At 47.1% G+C, this 18,106-nt stretch overlaps 1 long non-coding RNA gene across 1 annotated transcript; it reads left to right on the top strand.

The window, feature by feature from the left end:
- Positions 1-1,117: 1,117 nt before the first annotated feature.
- LOC120979195 lies at positions 1,118-8,829 on the top strand. The gene is made up of 4 exons (XR_005774255.1): positions 1,118-1,240; positions 1,593-1,652; positions 3,898-4,058; positions 8,502-8,829. It is a non-coding gene; the product is annotated as an uncharacterized LOC120979195 (long non-coding RNA).
- Positions 8,830-18,106: the final 9,277 nt, after the last annotated feature.

Here is an 18,106-nt window from a genome sequence, read left to right on the forward strand (position 1 = left end):
TCTTACCTTGGCCATGTCTCTGAGTATTGCACACCTTGTGCTTTTGGGCACTCCAGTGATGTTGCAGCTCTGAAATATGGCCAAACTGGTGGCAAGTGGCATCTTGGCAGCTGCACGCTTGACTTTTCTCAGTTCATGGGCAGTTATTTTGCGCCTTGGTTTTTCCACACGCTTCTTGCTGTTGACTATTTTGAATGAAACGCTTGATTGTTCGATGATCACGCTTCAGAAGCTTTGCAATTTTAAGAGTGCTGCATCCCTCTGCAAGATATCTCACTATTTTTGACTTTTCTGAGCCTGTCAAGTCCTTCTTTTGACCCATTTTGCCAAAGGAAAGGAAGTTGCCTAATAATTATGCACACCTAATATAGGGTGTTGATGTCATTAGACCACACCCCTTCTCATTACAGAGATGCACATCACCTAATATGCTTAATTGGTAGTAGGCTTTCGAGCCTATACAGCTTGGAGTAAGACAACATGCATAAAGAGGATGATGAGGTCAAAATACTCATTTGCCTAATAATTCTGCACTCCCTGTAGTGAGTGCAGCTCTGGAGTATAATACAGGATGTAACTCAGGATCAGTACAGGGTAAGTAATGTATGTACACAGTGACTACACCAGCAGAATATGGAGTGCAGCTCTGTAGTATAATACAGGATATAACTCAGAATCAGTACAAGAAAATTAATGTAATGTATTCAGTGACTGCACCAGCAGAATAGTGAGTGCAGCTCTGGAGTATAATACAGGATGTAACTCAGGATCAGTACAGGATAAGTAATGTAATGTATGTACACAGTGACTGTACCAGCAGAATAGTGAGTGCAGCTCCGGAGTATAATACAGGATGTGACTCAGGATCAGTACAGGATAGGTAATGTATGTACACAGTGACTGCACCAGCAGAATAGTGAGTGCAGCTCTGGAGTATAATACAGGATGTAACTCAGGATCAGTAGAGGATAGGTAATGTATGTACACAGTGACTGCACCAGCAGAATAGTGAGTGCAGCTCTGGAGTATAATACAGGATGTAACTCAGGATCAGTAGAGGATAGGTAATGTAATGTATGTACACGGTGATTCAACTTCCACTCTGTATGTAAACAGCAATTTAATTATTGCATTATTTTTTCTCCTCATATATTTTCTGGATAGCAGCAGTCCGACCTTTAGTGATGTGAAGGGTCATCTTCAGTATCCAGATCTCTGTGGCTGCTGCGTTGCAGGAGCAGTGAGTTTTATCCTTTTTTATTTGGAAAACTTTGCAACACACGAAATATCCCAAATCACAAAACGCGTCTTTCTTTCCCAAAACATGTTGATGGGATGAGTATCAAATCGTAAAGCAACATGTCCCCCCCCCCCCACCACCACCACACCCTGGGGTCACTTTCACACATTTCTTGTACTTTCTTTCGCATTTGTGTCCTGTGACTCCGTGGACCAATAACCCATGCGGATCCCTTCCCCGCAGCCGTTCGCACGTCCTGTGTAGATGCTTTATTATCTTTTATGGCTTTTTCCCCCCTCCCCTGTTATTCAATGTGCTGCTGTTCAGAATAACTTTTGCAGTTTAATTACAGCTCAGTGATGAGGAAGAGCGGAGATGTCGATAGGTGCCGGTCTAATCCCTGCTCCTACAAGTGAGTCCAGCTGTAGTCTCACATTATACCGCGATAAAAGCTGATGGAGCCAGATGGCGGCTGCATGAAACGAGCCTCATATTTTACCCGGCCTCGTGCGCTGGAGACTTTGCAAAGGCAAAATCCCATTTCGTGTCTGGCGCAGAATGTCGCTGCCTTCGGAGCCGTTCACTTGCCAGTTCCGGAATTCAGTGTCCAGGGCGGAAGGGATACGATCAGCACGGGGTTAATGCCAATTATACGAGACCTGCAGAGTCAAGTACCTCAGATACAGGAACATGAGACTATGGGACCCATCATGACTGACACGTGTGGTGCCATGAACATACATACATCCGACTCGCCGGACGGTTGTCACCAAGCTTTCCTGTAGTTCTGAATGACAAATCGGTCAGTTGTAAAAAAAAATATAGAACTGCATAATTTTGCCTTTTAGGATCCTAAGAAAGCTGGGTTGCAACCCTTGCAGGAGCTGCATGTGTGCCTAAGGCGGCCTCCGCTTTCATGCTATATACACTGCTCAAAAAAATAAAGGGAACACAAAAATAACACATCCTAGATCTGAATTAATTAAATATTCTTCTGAAATACTTTGTTCTTTACATAGTTGAATGTGCTGACAACAAAATCACACAAAAATAAAAAAATGGAAATCAAATTTTTCAACCCATGGAGGTCTGGATTTGGAGTCACACTCAAAATTAAAGTGGAAAAACACACTACAGGCTGATCCAACTTTGATGTAATGTCCTTAAAACAAGTCAAAATGAGGCTCAGTAGTGTGTGTGGCCTCCACGTGCCTGTATGACCTCCCTACAACGCCTGTGCATGCTCCTGATGAGGTGGCGGACTGTCTCCTGAGGGATCTCCTCCCAGACCTGGACTAAAGCATCTGCCAACTCCTGGACAGTCTGTGGTGCAACATGACGTTGGTGGATAGAGCGAGACATGATGTCCCAGATGTGCTCAATTGTATTCAGGTCTGGGGAACGGGCGGGCCAGTCCATAGCATCAATGCCTTTGTCTTGCAGGAACTGCTGACACACTCCAGCCACATGAGGTCTAGCATTGTCTTGCATTAGGAGGAACCCAGGGCCAACCACACCAGAATATGGTCTCACAAGGGGTCTGAGGATCTCATCTCGGTACCTAATGGCAGTCAGGCTACCTCTGGCGAGCACATGGAGGGCTGTGCGGCCCTCCAAAGAAATGCCACCCCACACCATTACTGACCCAATGCCAAACCGGTCATGCTGGAGGATGTTGAAGGCAGCAGAACATTCTCCACGGCGCCTCCAGACTCTGTCACGTCTGTCACATGTGCTCAGTGTGAAGAGCACAGGGCGCCAGTGGCGAATTTGCCAATCTTGGTGTTCTCTGACAAATGCAAAACGTCCTGCACGGTGTTGGGCTGTAAGCACAACCCCCACCTGTGGACGTCGGGCCCTCATATCACCCTCATGGAGTCTGTTTCTGACCGTTTGAGCAGACACATGCACATTTGTGGCCTGCTGGAGGTCATTTTGCAGGGCTCTGGCAGTGCTCCTCCTGTTCCTCCTTGCACAAAGGCGGAGGTAGCGGTCCTGCTGCTGGGTTGTTGCCCTCCTACGGCCTCCTCCACGTCTCCTTATGTACTGGCCTGTCTCCTGGTAGCGCCTCCATGCTCTGGACACTACGCTGACAGACACAGCAAACCTTCTTGCCACAGCTCGCATTGATGTGCCATCCTGGATAAGCTGCACTACCTGAGCCACTTGTGTGGGTTGTAGACTCCGTCTCATGCTACCACTAGAGTGAAAGCACCGCCAGCATTCAAAAGTGACCAACACATCAGCCAAGAAGCATAGGAACTGAGAAGTGGTCTGTGGTCACCACCTGCAGAACCACTCCTTTATTGGGGGTGTCTTGCTAATTGCCTATAATTTCCACCTGTTGTCTATCCCATTTGCACAACAGAATGTGAAATTGATTGTCACTCGGTGTTGCTTCCTAAGTGGACAGTTTGATTTCACAGAAGTGTGATTGACTTGGAGTTACATTGTGTTGTTTAAGTGTTCCCTTTATTTTTTTGAGCAGTGTATATGTGTATAGGACAGATCCTCTCTCTAGCACCACCTGGAGGTTACTTTCATGTGAATATGACCCTAACTTTGCAATAGGCATGGCCTGAGCCTGATTACTTCATTTTTGAAACATTTTTATGTAAGTAAAGTTTAGCCAACTTCTACTGTACTTTGTCTTTCAGTTCCTCGCCAAGTTCTGCTTGCTTTCAGTGAATGGAAACATTCTTGCTCAGTCGCACCCAGAGTTCTGTGCATGTCCAACTGACACAGGAGAGGGGCTGGTTGTCATAGAGGAGGAAATTTGAAGAGAGTAACACAGGACCACAGGATCTGACTACACTGGGTTTATTTGCAGTCTGTAACCATAGAGACGTATAGATTTCCATAGGAGCTGTGTACACAAAGCGGTAGAAGAATTGAAATTAAGACTAGTTTAGCGTTTGGCAAATTGACCATAGCACAGAACATTCACGACCAGGTCTGTTACATACAGAGTAACACAGGGCTGCAGGATCAGACTACACAGGGTTTGTTTGCAGTCTGTTACCATGGAGACACATAGGATTGTATACACAAAGCAGTAGATTTATATTCAAGACTAGTTTAGTATTTGACAAACCTATCCTGGCACAGAGGATTCATGACCAGGTCTATTATATTCTCTGATTCAGAGGACTTGTTACTGCAGGATCAGACTAGGGGCTGTATACACAAGGTTGTAAAAGATATTTACTCAGGACTAGTTTAGCATTTGGCAGATCGATTATGGCACAGACGGGATTCACTGACAGGTCTTTCATGTACTCTAATACAGAAGAGGCAAGAACATAACACTTGACTGCAGGAACAGACTACACAGGCTTTGTTTGTAGTCTGTTACCATGGAGACACATAGGTCTGCCTAGGAGCTGTATACACAAAGTAATAGTAGATTTTTATTATTGATCATGGGACTCAGGATTCACTACCAGGTCTGTTATATATAGAGTAATACAGGGCTGCAGGATCAGTCTACACAGGGTTTGTTTGCAGTCTGTTACCATGGAGACACATAGGATTGTATACACAAAGCAGTAGATTTAAATTCAAGACTAGTTTAGTATTTGAAAAAACTGATCCTGGCACAGAGGATTCATGACCAGGTCTGTTATATTCTCTGATTCAGAGGACTCATTACTGCAGGATCTGACTACACAGGGTTTGTTTGTAGTCTGTTACCATGGAGACACATAGGATGTTATACACAAAGCAGTAGATTTAAATTCAAGACTAGTTTAGTATTTGACAAACTGATCCTGGCACAGAGGATTCATGACCAGGTCTGTTATATTCTCTGATTCAGAGGACTTGTTACTGCAGGATCAGACTACACAGGGGTTTGTTTGTAGTCTGTAACCATGGAGACATATGGTTCTGCACAGGGGCTGTATACACAAGGTTGTAAAAGATACTGTATTTACTCAAGACTAGTTTAGCATTTGGCAGATCGATTGTTGCACAGACGGGATTCACTGACAGGTCTTTCATGTACTCTAATACAGAAAAAGCAAGTGGAAGAACGTAACACATGACTGCAGGACCAGACTACGTAGGGTTTGTTTGTAGTCTGTAACTATGGAAATGCATAGGTCTGCCTAGGAGCTGTATACACAAAGTAATAGGAGATTTTTATTATTGATCATGGGACTCAGGATTCACTACCAGGTCTGTTATATATAGAGTAACACAGGGCTGCAGGATCAGACTACACAGGGTTTGTTTGTAGTCTGTTACCATGGAGACACAGGATTTTATACACAAAGCAGTAGATTTGTATTCAAGACTAGTTTAGTATTTGACAAACTGATCCTGGCACAGAGGATTCATGACCAGGTCTATTATATTCTCTGATTCAGAGGACTCGTTACTGCAGGATCAGACTACACAGGGATTTGTTTGTAGTCTGTAACCATGGAGACATATGGTTCTGCACAGGAGCTGCATATACGCAGTGGCAAAAGATATTTACTCAGGACTAGTTTAGCATTTGGCTGATCGATTATGGCACAGATGGGATTGACTACCAGGTCTGTAGTGTACTCTAATACCGAAGAGGCAAGAACATAACACTTGACTGCAGGAACAGACTACACAGGCTTGGTTTGTAGTTTGTTACCATGGAGACACATAGGAGATTTATATTATGGATCATGGGACTCAGGATTCACTACCAGGCCTGTTATATATAAAGTAACACAGGGCTGCAGGATCAGACTACACTGGGTTTGTTTGTAGTCTGTTACCATGGAGACACATAGGTCTGCCTAGGAGCTATATACACAAAGTAATAGGAGATTTATATTATTGATCATGGGACTCAGGATTCACTACCAGGCCTGTTATATATAGAGTAACACAGGGCTGCAGGATCAGACTACACTGGGTTTGTTTGTAGTCTGTTACCATGGAGACACATAGGTCTGCCTAGGAGCTATATACACAAAGTAATAGGAGATTTATATTATGGATCATGGGACTCAGGATTCACTACCAGGCCTGTTATATATAGAGTAACACAGGGCTGCAGGATCAGACTACACTGGGTTTGTTTGTAGTCTATTACCATGGAGTCACATAGGTCTGCCTAGGAGCTGTATACACAAAGTAATAGGAGATTTTTTATTATTGATTATGGCACAGAGGATTCACTATCAGGTCTATTATATACCCTGACACAGAGGATGTAGAGGCCCCTTGAGGTCAGAGGTCATGGGGCAAATGCCCTTTTGCTCTCTCTATATATCAGCAGTGACCAATAATCTAAGAATGGACTGATCTTCCCAAAATCGGCAGCCCACAGCCCCCTGCTCCTTTTGCGTTACAATGTATCAGTATTTCCTATAGTGCCCCTTTGCTTCTCTGTGCCCAGATGTTCGCAGCTGCAGAATATATCAGGTTATTAATAAATGATCATAATAATATAGCAGAGTCTAGTATAATCTTCTTGCTTCCATTTCAAGCCTTGATCGCCTGTGAGAGCCTAATGCGCCTCCTATGAGGCAAATACCGGGGTCTGAACCAAGAGGAATCAAACACTTCCTACCCATAGAAATCTCCAGCAAATGGGGCCCCTCGGGACGTCATCAAACATCTTCTGTTTCCAAAGCAAGATTCCCCTCAGAGTTTGAAGATACAATTAAGCCGCTGCCTGGGTTGTGAGCTCGTCTCGCTGACAGAGGGGGCAGAGATAAATAACAGCCGATTGCGTAACGTTCCGGGGGGGGGGGGGGGGGGGGGCGCTGTAGATCAGGGTTCACCCTGTGATCAGGCGGGATTGCAGCAGGAGTAATTGGTTTAGTATTTGGAAATATCACAGAAATCGCACTGGAGGCCGGATAAGAGCAGCACATGGCGGCACAGTGCGTCGCCTTGTAGGTGGCTGACTCCACGCGTTTCAAGTGGCTTTGAAATGTAACGGGTCGTGAAATGAAATCATCAGACGATAATGATGAGCATAGATCCAAGAACAGGTCTGTGCTAAACAGGTGGTCTCCATAATGAAGGGGCTGCTCCCTTATCTGGATTCCTATAATGCTCTGGTGCATCCTGAGAGTAGTAGTTGTCTCTATTTTCCTCATCTGACCAACACATTATGGGGGTTGTTGTTCAAATTTTCTTCATCTTACTAGTGCATTATGGGAGTTGTTGTTTCTACTTTCCTCAAATGACGAGTGCATCATGGGAGTGGTTGTTTCCATTTTTATCATTTGGCTACTTCATCATGGGAGTAGTTGTTTCTATATTTCTCATCTGACTTGTACATACCGTTTGAACTCTCAATCACAATGCATGCTATATTCATTGCTCCAGCAGGGGGCAGCAGAGAGATGTAAGTTGCAAACCAAAAAAAAAAAAAAAAGAAGCAGAATTGTGAATGCAGATCTGGATGTGACTATGGTATAAATCTGACTACAGAGTCGATGGTCGGCTAAATCAAATGTGGTATCCTTCATAACATACAAGTAAAACAATCACAGAGAGTTTCAAACGTCAGACCCCCACTGATTACGAAATGGCATATCCTAGTGTTGTACCTTCATTCTATAAGATGAATGTGCCCCTTTAAGGGCTCGTTCACATGACCGTGTGAAGCCCGTGCCCGTGCTGTGGACTGCAAATTGCGGTCCGCAATGCATGGGCACCGACCGTGGCCCAGCCGCATGGGACCGTGGACCCATTCACTTGAATGGGTGTACGATCCCTCTGTTCCGCAAAAAGATAAAGCACGTTCTATCTTTTTGCGGTGCAGAGGCACGGAACAGAACACCAGGAAGCACTCCGTAGTGTTCCGTTCCGTGCTTCAATTCCGCATCTCCGGATTTGCAGACCCATTGGAGTGAATGGGTCCGCATCCATGATGCGGAATGCATATGGAACGGTGCCCATGTATTGCGGATCCGCAATACGGCAACGGGCAGCACACCTTCGTGTGAATGATCCCTAAGGCTCAGGAAGAATTGTCGATTATCTGTTATATTGTTGATTGTAAAATGTTTAAAATTATATTTACTTTAATAGTATTTATTTATATTTTATTTATTCTTGCCTTGAATTGTTTATCAATTATTTTATGTATTATCTTTTTTGCTATTTTTTTTAAATTATTTATTATTTTATATTTGCATTTTTATTAGTGCATTATTTTATGTAATGTGGTATTATTTCTCATGTTTTTAAGTTGTTTTTAAATAATTCTATAAATTATTGTATAGATTTCGAACCTTTTCCATTTCCTTGTTTTTCTCAGAGCTTTAAAGTCGCCCATCTATCTTTTCTGCCCTCCTGCCCTTTTGTAGATGGCATCAACCATATTTCAGCTAACGCATGTTGGTGCACGACGCCACAGAGGGGCAGAATTTTCAGCTGCGCTACGGAGACAGTTGCCAAGCAACATCTCACATCAGAGAAACCTGCGGCTGGATGAATACGAGGAAGATCCCGAATAAAAAAAAAACATCTATTTTTGTAAATTCTTGGACAGATTTCTTCATGTTTTGTTAGATCATGGGGTAATGGTAAAAAAAATATATGGTATATATTTTTGTATGGAATGTGTTCAAAAGTTTTAAACGAGACTCCAGACAGGGAAAAAATTATTGCAAAACCCAAATTTACATTAGCATGGTCGATGCTGAAATAGCAGAATAAAAAACAAAAAATGAAAATGGGGTTATTTTCACCAAAATTGGTTCATGAGATTAAGAAATGATTAATTTTCTGCATCACTTTGCAGAAATGATGAGTGTGAACATTTTCCTAATTTGGTTTTGCCTCATTGAGCAGATTTAAGATTTCATGACAGCAACGATTGCTGGAGGTTGTGCCATATAAGAGCTGCTATAGAGGGCTGGACTCTTTGGAATACCCCTACCCACATGTTGCAAAACTACAACTCCCAGCATGCTCTGACAGGGGGTTGTAGTGTTGCAATAACTGGAGAACCCCACGTTGGAAATCACTATGTTAGGGCATATAATAGTAATAAAATTCAAGGCTCCTAATTAGGTTAGCCAGAGTCCAGGGTCACCTATTAGCTCTGGGGGACGATTGATTTCGATGGCGGCCATGTGTGACGCCGCCTCCATCAGCTAATCCCAGGAGTATGCTGACCCAGGTGAACCACCCCTTTAACCAAACTAGTCGCTGTGAGATTAAGGCTAGGTCTACGCGACAATAAGTTGCGCGACAGATAGGGCACAACTACACTGCAACATTAGTCGCGCAACATTTTGTTGCACCAATGTCGCGCGACAATTTTTATAATGGCAGTCTACGGTGTCGCACTGCAACATGCGACATGCTGCGACTACGACGTTCATTTGCATATGAATTAAAACTTTTTGCTCCAGAATAAAGCAACAGATCACTAAGCGAAAGGTATCATTACATTCCGCTGCGCGAGCCCATGTGTCTGGTATGACAGGTTCCAGCAATGATAGAAGTAAAATAGTTACAAAGTTACTGATTAGTATAAGTCGGGCTGCAGGTCGATATTCATATGTATCTATGTCGTATGAGACAAGGCTTCCAGAATATAAAGCAGCTTGTGCTGTGACTGGAGAATAGGGAAAAAAACACTTACAGGAGAAAGAAAGGAAAATGAAATGTTGTCAGACGCCTTCCTGCGCAGCACCGTATGTGACGGCAGAGACGTCAGGGCCATTGTTAATAGAGAAGGCTGAAGGGGTGAACCAGGTGCGGCTGGGGGCGCGACACTGAAATTTCAGCAATACAAGAAGCCACTAGGACTACGAGGCCTCAGAGATGAAGCAGAAAGGTCAGCGCCGCTCCAGCTCCTTACCCAGCAAATGTCAGCCGGCCCGGAGCTTGCATCAGCACAAAACCCAGCCGGAACGTTTTTTTGGCAATCACCGCGCTAATTCCATGTTATTAAGGCACCCGGCAGAAACGTCACCTCCTTGGCAGGAGCAGAACCTTGGAGGGAGCCGCTGCCAAAAAGTTGATGACAAGTGAATATATTATGTTGATGGGAACATTCAGGAATAGGTTAGAGGAGCGACGCTGAGTCTGATGGCAAAGTAATCGGCGCAGAAAGTTACCATTTTCCGGCGGTATCACCGAGCTGAGGTCCTGGCTAGAGATGAGCGAAGTACTGGAAAATTCGATTTGGCTGTTTCGTCGAATTTTACAATTTTTTTTGCTTTGTGATGAATTATTACGTTACGAAGTGCATTTCTTTGTAAGTAGTGGGTGCAATGACAGGGTGCGGCGATTGCGCTGTTCCCCATCATTGCCCCCCTCAGATCTAACATTGATATTACAGTGTAAAATAAAATAAAAAAATATAAAATCATACTTACCCTCGTCCATTTGCCGCCACCATCTTGATTGAAGATCTTGTGCGAAATCTCGCCCAGCCCGTGATGACGTCATCACATCGGCTGGCATGGTGATGTCATAGTTCCCTGTGTCCAGGATTTTGCACAGGATCTTCAATCAAGATGGTGGCACCCGGCTCTTCACGCTGAAACAGATGAGGTAAGTATGATTTATTTTTAATTTTTTACCGCCATTCTGGGAAAAACGATTTGTTACCACGAAGCACGAGGAAATTCGACTTTGCGGCGAATCAAATTTTCCCTGAAATTCGGATTGAAGTCCACTTTGTGGACTTCGATTCACTCAACACTAGTTGTGTCGGCAAATGGAATTCGGAAGTATTCAATTTCCATGACTGTGTTATGCCCAGTACCCAGTAAGTGGGCGGAGCATGACATAGGAATCCCATTAGATTGTGTCATGCCCCACCCCCCTAGGATGTGCACTAGACATATTTTTTTTTGGACAAAACAATGTATTGTTTTATTTTTTTGGACAATGCATTAGATTTTTTGGGAATAACGCAATGTATGTTTTTTTCTGGAAATAGCACAATGGGGGTCATTTATCAAACTGATGTACAGTAGAACTGGCTAAGTTACCCATAGCAACCAATCAGATTCCACCTTTCATTTTTCAAAGGAGCTGTCCAAAATAAAAAGTGGAATCTAATTGGTTGGTATGGTTAAGGCCTCATGCACACGGTCGTTGTTTTGGTCCGCATCCGAGCCGCAGTTTTGGCGTCTCGGATGCGGACCCAATCACTTCAATGGGGCCGCAAAAGATGCGGACAGCACTCCGTGTGCTGTCCGCATCCGTTGCTCCGTTCCGTGGCCCCGCAAAAAAAAATAATAACATGTCCTATTCTTGTCTGCGCTTTGTGGACAAGAATAGGCAGTTATATTAAAGGCAAATTGCGGAACGTGCACGGACGCCATCTTTGTTTTGTGGATCCGCGATTTGCGGACCGCAAAACACACAACGGTTGTGTGCATGTAGCCTAACTAAACCAGTTTTACATCAAGACACGGAGGCTCCTATTGCTATCGCTTTCTTTACTGTCCACCAATAGCAGCAAAGAATACATTTTACAAAATGAATCAAGAACAAGTAACCATAGTAACCAGGTCCCTCCCCAGACAGCCCCTATAACAGGCAGCTCCTCCTCTGGACCTTCCTCTTTCTTTGCTGCTGCCACCCGATAAGTAACCTCTGTATGATACCTCTCTGGGGCCTCTGATTCTTATTCTGCATTATTGTTGGTCCTTTGCCTGGTTTCCTTTTGTTACCACCCTATAGCCCCCGCTACCCCTGCTGCCCGTTTCCCGCCCTCTTATCTGCTTTTTCTGGTCGTCCTTTATCCCCCGTCTCTCTGCGCTGGTTCTCCTTTCATTTTCCTGGTCGGCCGCGAGATCTCGGCGGCCATCTTTCTCCTCTCATCCGGCCGCCACTCACGAGATCTCGGCGGTCATCTTGCGTGCCTATTCTGGCGCCATTACCCGAGATCTTGCGCCATTTTCCCCGGCTTCTCACTCGGTGAGCTCGATATCCCCTCTGCTGCTGCTGCGCCATCTAGGGTGATTAACCCTATATAGGTTTTCCTCTTCCCTCCATTTGTTTCCCTTGGTTGTTTATTAGACCTCCGGCCCCTATATTTGATACTTTGGCCCTGTTTTTGGTTTCCCCTTGGGCTGTCTATTAGTAGTTATGCCTCGGTCTGACCCCCCTCCCAATACAAACAGCCCCCCCTCATCCCCTGAGGGCACCCTGCACACCGGGAGTGATGATTAGGCGCTAGCGCTCCAGCACTCTGTCTCTAGTGCCATCATGGCAGCCATGGGCTCTATGTCTACCATCCTATCCCAGAGCATTTCTCAGGCCTTGTCTGCTCACCCTCCTAGGGGGAATTTACATGCCGCCCCCATTACTATTGCTCCGCAGCCTACCAATCTAGATCCTCCTGTATTACAGGAGAAAATGACCGGTGCGCATACTGCCACCCCTGAAAATGTGCTAAGTTCACGTAAGAGAGCCTTACCACGCCAGGCAGAACGGGCGCGGCTATGGAAATGCGCTAGAGCGCAACATGACAGTGAGCCTGGCTCCGAAAGGGGCTCAGACGAGGAGGCTTTTGCGGATGCACAACATGATTCGGAGGAGGAGGGAACCACTTAACAACATTCGGCCCCGGCCTGCCCAACTCCTTCCACTACGCTGGTCAAGGACGGTGCTTCTTCCTCCGTCACTTACGTAGCCACCCCCCTGGTAGATCCAGCGGGTGAGCCTATGTTTGATCCAGATGCCCTCCATCACCCAAGATCGGCGGAGTGGCTTCCGGCCGATCACGTGGGTAAATACCTAGAGCACTGGGTACGTCGCCCCCTTAGTAAGTAGGCACGTAGTCAGGGGCGTAGCTAGAAATGCATGGGCCCCATAGCAAAAAAAATGTATGCCCCCCCCCCTGTGCCATCCACAGATCCCCCTCCCCTAAATAGTGCCATCAACAGACCCCCCTCCCCTAAATAGTGCCATCCACAGATCCCCCTCCCCTAAATAGTGCCATCAACAGATCCCCCTCCCCTAAATAGTGCCATCCACAGATCCCCCTCCCCTAAATAGTGCCATCCACAGATCCCCCTCCCCTAAACAGTGCCATCCACAGATCCCCCTCCCCTAAAGAGTGCCATCCACAGATCCCCCTCCCCTAAACAGTGCCATCCACAGATCCCCCTCCCCTAAACAGTGCCATCCACAGATCCCCCTCCCCTAAATAGTGCCATCCACAGATCCCCCTCCCCTAAATAGTGCCATCCACAGATCCCCCTCCCCTAAACAGTGCCATCCACAGATCCCCCTCCCCTAAACAGTGCCATCCACAGATCCCCCTCCCCTAAATAGTGCCATCCACAGATCCCCCTCCCCTAAATAGTGCCATCCACAGATCCCCCTCCCCTAAACAGTGCCATCCACAGATCCCCTCCCCTAAACAGTGCCATCCACAGATCCCCCTCCCCTAAACAGTGCCATCCACCATATCAGGTGCCTCTCCCCCCCCATGTGCCAGTATCAGGTGCCAACTCCCCCCCCCCCCCAGGTGCCAGTATCAGGTGCCAACTTCCCTCCCCCATGTGCCAGTATCAAGTGCCCCCCGCTCCCCCCATGGCAGTAACAGTCGGGTATTAAAAAAATAAAATAAACACTTCTACTTACCTCCATGTCAGCGATGCGATGCAGCCTCTTCCTGTGTCCCGCCCTGTATGTCCATATATGGAGTCAGTGCTTGTATTTCAGAAAAGTTTCTGCTGGGATTCGAACCCACGACCTTCTGTATCAGAGGCAAAGCATCTAACCACAAGACCATAAGAGATGCCTTGACTGCTGACTGAAAAAATATGAGACTTCTACTGTTATAGCTGGCTAAGTCTACATCTATACACATGACAGCTGCTCATATGCTCATATATAGAGATATAGCAGAGCTGAGTGTGCTGGGACAGCTGTCATATAGAGATATAGCAGTGCTGGGTGTGTTGGGGCAGCTGTCATGTGTATAGATGTACACTTAGCCAGCTATAACAGTAGAAGTCTCATATTTTTTCAATCAGTTGCAATGCCTCCTTTATGGCTGTGAGGGTAAATGCTTTGCCACTGATGCATTGGAGGTTGTGGGTTCGAATCCCAGACACATCAGGAGACTTTAGGAGACAGTAAGATTAGATCACATTAGCGAAGGGGCCCTGAACATTAAGACAAGAATCGATATTTAACTAACTTGAAAATAAACTGTCCCCGAAGCAGCTGCTTTCCTGGTAGTTACGCCGCTGTCTGTGTGTGTTAATAAAAAAATAAAATAAAAAAAATGAATGCGGTCCGGACGGGCCCCCAGTGGTGTAGGGCCCCATAGCCACTGCTATGGTTGCTATGGCGATCCCTACGCCACTGCACGTAGTAAGCTCAGGGCGGAATGCCCTAGACCTTTAGTTCCCAATAGAGTGTGCGAGACTTCGGTCGTTGACCCCAAAGTCACGCAGTTCCTCTCCAAATCCAGCTGGAACCCCCGTAAAAGGTTGGATTCCGCTCTACGCTTTACGGCCCTCGATAAGGCCCAGTCCTCTATGAGGAAAGTTTTTCAGGGACGGGTCTCCACTAGGCCCAGCAGTAGCAGGGGCTGCCTGTCCGGCCGTTCCAGTTTCCACGCCCGTAGCGCGGGCAGAGGCTCCTTCAACCAAAGACCTCCATTCCAGGAGCAGAGGAACCCATCACCCTTCTTCCCAGCCAGAGGCGGCCAGTGGCGCTCCAGGTCGTTCAGAGGAAATCCCAACTCCAGGAGACCCTACGGTAAGTCCTCCCCTAGACAGGGTTTTTTCGGAACATTACATCGGAGGCAGACTCCATCATTTTTTCCATGCTTGGTCAGCCATCACATCAGACCCCTGGGTCTTGGCCACGGTAAAAGGGTGCCACATCGAGCTGGTAGACTTCCCAGACCTAGTTCCCCCTCCACCGCCTATTCTACTGTCGCGACCCCACGGTGCACTCGTAGACGAGGAACTGATGTCTCTATTTTGCATGCGAGCGATCGAGAGGGCCTCCCCCTCTCCCCGAGGGAGTCCTCAGCAATATTTTCTTAGTGCAGAAGAAAGGTGGTCAGATGCGCCCGGTCATAAATCTTCGGGTTCTGAATTCAGTAGTTCGTTATCGCCACTTCAAGAGGGAGGCGGGTCACCTGCTCCGGGATCTTCTCCTTCCTGGGGATTGGATGGTGAAACTGGACCTCAAAGACGCCTACTTGACGGTTCCAGTTTCAGCGCCATCCAGGGATCTCCTGCGCTCCCGCTGGAGAGGGGAAGTCTGGCGTTTCACATGCCTTCCCTTCGGCCTGTCGTCGGCTCCTTGGTGTTTCACCAAACTGATGCGTCCCGCCATGTCATGGCTACGCAGTTGGGGAGTGCGGCTGATTATAAATCTGGACGATATCTTCCTCATGCATCAGTCTAGAACCTTGCTGGAACACCTTCATTGGACTTCGGATCTCCTCTCTCGCCTCGGCTTCCTCCTCAATCTGGAGAAGTCATGCCTGAGCCCCGTCACAACGAATTGAGTTTTTGGGATTCACCGTGGACTCGATTGCAGAGTCACTCAGCCTCCTGACGACGAAGCTACACTCTATACGCAAGGAACTCCGACATGCTCTGTCGGCTCCCCACCTGTCGCTGCGCCAGCTAGCCCGTATCATCGGCCTGTTGGCCTCCTCTATTCAAGCCGTTTTCCTGGCACCATTGCATTACCGTGCACTTCAGCGTCTGAAGATAGCACACCTTCGTTCCGGGGCTGCGTTTGCATATACGGTGGTCCTGGATTCGGAAGATCAACAATCTGGAAGCGTGGAACGGCAGAGCGATTTTCGGTTTCCAGCCTGAATTCACCGTGGAGTCGGATGCGAGCCTCCAGGGCTGGGGGGCTCACTGCGACGGGATCTCTACAGGCGGCCGTTGGTCAGAGGACGAAACACTTCTTCACATCAATGCCTTGGAGCTTCTGGCCGGCTCTTTTGCCATTCGGAGTTTCACCAATGGGATTGCCCACGCGTGCATCAGACTTCGTATGGACAATGTCTCTGCCATACGTTACGTCAACCGTCTGGGCGGAACCCACTCTGCGACTCTAGCACGTTTGGCGAAGGAATTCTGGTCTTACTGCCTATCCAAGGATATCATGGTCCAGGCGGAGTACATTCCGGGCTTCCACAACAGTCGGGCGGATTGGAGTTCCCGATACTTCTTGGACGGCAGCGATTGGAACCTGGATCCGACGATCTTCTCCGCAATATCACTCGTTTGGGGTCCTCTCGTCATAGACCTGTTTGCCTCGCGACTCAACACTCAGCTCCCTCGCTTCTTCAGCTGGCGCCCGGATCTGGAGGCGGAAGCAGTGGACGCTTTCCTGCAGGACTGGTCCGAGTCGCTTCTCTATGCATTTCCACCTTTCGCTATGATCCCGAGGATGCTACTTCAAACACGTCGCCAGTCAGCTGATGTGGTAGTGGTGGTCCCATTCTGGGGGGCTCAGGCCTGGTTCCTGGCTCTTCTGGAACTCGTCGTGGACGTGCCTCCTCTTCTGCCGAGTCAAGTACAGCTTCTCAGCAATCCGCAGGGGCAACACCACCCGCTCCTGCTGGACGGATCTCTTCAGTGGTTGGCTTGCCGGATCTCAGGACGCCTGGAGAAGTCGAGGGTATTTCGGACGCAACTAGACGCCTCCTGGACAATGCATGGGCTCCCGGCACCAGAAAATCTTATAGGGCAGCCTGGAGAACTTGGTCTGGCTGGTGCCTGGAACGGGACCTGGATCCTGTTTCGGCACCTGTGAGACACCTGTTACAGTTCCTCACTTCCTTATTTGAGGCAGGTAAGGCTTATCGGACGATTAACCTCTTTAGATCTGCCATTTCTTCCATGCATCAGAGTTTTGATGGTACCCCTGCCGGGCAGCATCCTTCGGTTTGTCGTTTATTGCGTAGGTCTCGCCTGGCTCGTCCTCCCCATCCTCGTTTTACTACGACTTGGGATGTTTCTTCCATATTGGCGTTCTTTTCTTCATGGCCCAATAATCCGGACCTATCTTTGCGGCAGTTGTCGGCCAAGTTGGTGACTCTCTTTTGTCTTATTTCGTGCAAACGGGTCTCTGACGTCCGGGCTCTTGATCATGATGCCAGATCCTTTACTCCTGAAGGCGTCTCCTTCAACATTTCCAGACGCACTAAGACCAACATCAGATCGGTATCATATCCCAGTTTCCCGTCTGCGCCGGCTCTTTGTCCGGTTGCCTGTTTACGGGAGTACGAATCGCGGACCAGGCCTCATCGGTCTTCTACGGTTCCTCAGCTTTTTCTTTCCATTCGCCATCCTTTAGGCCCAGTCTCCAGCCCAACTTTAGCTCGTTGGATGAAGTGGGTTATGTCCCTGGCGGGAGTGGATACTTCTATTTTCACCGCGCATTCGGTGAGAAGTGCAGCTGCTACTTCTTTAGCTCGTTTGGAGGACATCTTACGCCTAGCTGATTGGTCTAGGGTAACGACATTCAGGGAATTTTATTTTCGTCCTCCTCCGCATGTTTTTTCAGCCATAATTGAACAGCTTTGAACTTGCAATAGGAGCCTCCGTGTCTTGATGTAAAACTGCATGATTTTCCTAGTCTATGACGTAAAGTCATGGTTTTATTAAAGACACGGAGGCGAGTATTGCCCACCCTTTCCCTCCCTTGTTTATTATAATATACCTTTATATTTGTATTATTTATTTATTAGTGTTATTTATTCTTCATGCATCTAGATGATTTTGATTGCCCAGCGAGTCTGGGGTTTACGCTCTATTTATTTCCCTATATTCTCTGTTCTTTCTCCTTTTCAGGTTGAAGTTCCTACCGATTGCGACTTACTACGTCTTTGGTTCGCTTTTCCACAAGTTGGGCCAGGTTGGCCCCATCGTGCAGTTTTGCTGGTGCTGAGGCGGT

Source organism: Bufo bufo, chromosome 9 (genome assembly GCF_905171765.1).
Source record: "Bufo bufo chromosome 9, aBufBuf1.1, whole genome shotgun sequence".
Lineage (NCBI taxonomy): Eukaryota > Metazoa > Chordata > Amphibia > Anura > Bufonidae > Bufo > Bufo bufo.